The sequence below is a fragment of the Kogia breviceps genome, unplaced genomic scaffold, assembly GCF_026419965.1.
Source record: "Kogia breviceps isolate mKogBre1 unplaced genomic scaffold, mKogBre1 haplotype 1 scaffold_56, whole genome shotgun sequence".
NCBI lineage: Eukaryota > Metazoa > Chordata > Mammalia > Artiodactyla > Physeteridae > Kogia > Kogia breviceps.
The window spans coordinates 1,648,846-1,652,176 of NW_026712001.1; positions in this window are offsets into that span (position 1 = coordinate 1,648,846).

Here is a 3,331-nt window from a genome sequence, read left to right on the forward strand (position 1 = left end):
AGTGCAGGGCCCCTGAGCTCCATTTCCCAAGTCGCTTTTTTGTGAGTGGGACGCAACACGGCTGGATGGCTTCACGCCCTATTGTCGATCCGGTGGCAGGCTGAACCTCTGGTGAATTCTTCTTCGTGATGGGAAATGAGAGTGACATGTGCCCGACCAAACACCTCCAGCGAGTCTCTCATTGGTTCCCCCTCTTGCAGTTCATCCTGCGGACAAATTGCAGACGGTACGAAAGAGGCATGGAAAGGCGCCGAGTCTCCAAGTGGGGAGATTGTTAGTAAGGGGGCCTGAATGGAGAACACGAGCACCAGGAGAGGAAAACTGAGGTGAGTTTCAGAAAGCTTTCCCGATCCCACGGTGTAGCATCCGCTGGGTTTCCAATGAGTGCTTTCGCTGTCGGAAGATTGCGTTGAACCTGGAGAGTTGGGAGCCATGGAATGGGGAGCACGCAGGATTCCTTTCAAGGGTCTGCATTTGCTTTCCCAACCTCACCAATCGTCTCAGCCCCAAGATTGTCCAGCCTTATGTCTTCTGCCGCTGGGGCTGTAGATGTGGTCAATCCTGGTTGCATGCCAGTCCCTGAACGCATTTTGGAAGAATTTCTCTCTGTTTTGCCCGGCTTGTTTCTTCTTTATGTTGGAAATGTATCCTCAGAATGGGTCTGAGCTGATTTTCCCTGCTGGTTTTAGGCCGCTTTACACACACTTGATGCACTTACACAGAGATATCAAGACTTAGCTTTTAAGATGCTTACTAGTCGGATAGATACTTGTGCGATGAACAGGGTCTGGTGAGTCCAGTTGATTGAGCAAGGAGTAGGTCGTGTCCATTCCATATTCGGTTTTCGGAAGGGTATCTGTGCTCATTTCAAACTCGAGTTTTATGCGTCACCCCACCTCACCTTTCCCCTGAAGCAGGCATAAGTGTGTTTTCTAAAAGCGTGACTCTGTTCTGTTTGGGGATTCAGTGCATGGGGATCGATTTTTACATTCCCTCGATAAGTGATATCATAAGTTTCTTTTTTTGTGGGACTTATTTCACTGAGGATGATCGTACCTAAATCCACTCAGGATGCTGCTACCAGCCTCATGACGTGGATTTCATGGCTGAGTGACACTCCATTGGACCTACGTAGCACCACTTGTCCACTTGTCCACTTGTCTTTGTCCACTTGTCCACTCGTCTTTGTCCACTTGGCTCTTTCCTGGGATATGAAACGTGTACCGGAGTGGAGGTTCTTGTCAAGACAGCAGCCCTCAACTTTGGGGTCCCTGTGTCTGGTTGATTTTTTCATTTTCCCAAGGTCAACGCCCATGTGTGGAAGTGCCCTATGCTCTGTGGTTCTGTGTTTTACATGGTTTGGGAAAGAGGATACACTTGTGAAGATTGGCTGTTGGCCATTGACATCCCGCCCATCAGCTTAACAAGGCTCCCTTGACTCCGTGGGCTGTCCTGCCTTTCTGGTTTTTAGACTTTTTTCGCCTGGCCCTTTTGCCCCGGGGGGGGGGGGCGAGAGATTTCTTTGTAGTGCTGATTTGCTCTTCCAGGTTGCTTGGCTGGCCAAAAAGGGCGTATGCGTTTTTTCCTGAATATATTCAGGAAAAAACGCATACGCCCTTTTTGGCCAACCGCATCATTGTCCACGTTCTGGCGCTTTTCATGTGCTATCGGGGCCATTCCGATGTACCCGTTGACATCCGTTTCCTGCAGTTCTGCCTTGCGTTCAGCGCCTCTTCGTAGCCTGACCTCAATATATTTTGGGGCGATAGTTATCGTTTAGAACTCTGCAGGTTTGGGAAGTGCAGGGCCCCTGAGCTCCATTTCCCAAGTCGCTTTTTTGTGAGTGGGACGCAACACGGCTGGATGGCTTCACGCCCTATTGTCGATCCGCGGTTGCAGGCTGAACCGCTGGTGAATTCTTCTTCGTGATGGGAAATGAGAGTGACATGTGCCCGACCAAACACCTCCAGCGAGTCTCTCATTGGTTCCCCCTCTTGCAGTTCATCCTGCGGACAAATTGCAGACGGTACGAAAGAGGCATGGAAAGGCGCCGAGTCTCCAAGTGGGGAGATTGTTAGTAAGGGGGCCTGAATGGAGAACACGAGCACCAGGAGAGGAAAACTGAGGTGAGTTTCAGAAAGCTTTCCCGATCCCACGGTGTAGCATCCGCTGGGTTTCCAATGAGTGCTTTCGCTGTCGGAAGATTGCGTTGAACCTGGAGAGTTGGGACCCATGGAATGGGGAGCACGCAGGATTCCTTTCAAGGGTCTGCATTTGCTTTCCCAACCTCACCAATCGTCTCAGCCCCAAGAGTGTCCAGCCTTATGTCTTCTGCCGCTGGGGCTGTAGATGTGGTCAATCCTGGTTGCATGCCAGTCCCTGAACGCATTTTGGAAGAATTTCTCTCTGTTTTGCCCTGCTTGTTTCTTCTTTGTGTTGGAAATGTATCCTCAGAATGGGTCTGAGCTGATTTTCCCTGCTGGTTTTAGGCCGCTTTACACACACTTGATGCACTTACACAGAGATATCAAGACTTAGCTTTTAAGATGCTTACTAGTCGGATAGATACTTGTGCGATGAACAGGGTCTGGTGAGTCCAGTTGATTGAGCAAGGAGTAGGTCGTGTCCATTCCATATTCGGTTTTCGGAAGGGTATCTGTGCTCATTTCAAACTCGAGTTTTATGCGTCACCGCACCTCACCTTTCCCCTGAAGCAGGCATAAGTGTGTTTTCTAAAAGCGTGACTCTGTTCTGTTTGGGGATTCAGTGCATGGGGAGCGATTTTTACATTCCCTCGATAAGTGATATCATAAGTTTCTTTTTTTGTGGGACTTATTTCACTGAGGATGATCGTACCTAAATCCACTCAGGATGCTGCTACCAGCCTCATGACGTGGATTTCATGGCTGAGTGACACTCCATTGGACCTACGTAGCACCACTTGTCCACTTGTCCACTTGTCTTTGTCCACTTGTCCACTCGTCTTTGTCCACTTGGCTCTTTCCTGGGATATGAAACGTGTACCGGAGTGGAGGTTCTTGTCAAGACAGCAGCCCTCAACTTTGGGGTCCCTGTGTCTGGTTGATTTTTTCATTTTCCCAAGGTCAACGCCCATGTGTGGAAGTGCCCTATGCTCTGTGGTTCTGTGTTTTACATGGTTTGGGAAAGAGGATACACTTGTGAAGATTGGCTGTTGGCCATTGACATCCCGCCCATCAGCTTAACAAGGCTCCCTTGACTCCGTGGGCTGTCCTGCCTTTCTGGTTTTTAGACTTTTTTCGCCTGGCCCTTTTGCCCCGGGGGGGGGGGGGCGAGAGATTTCTTTGTAGTG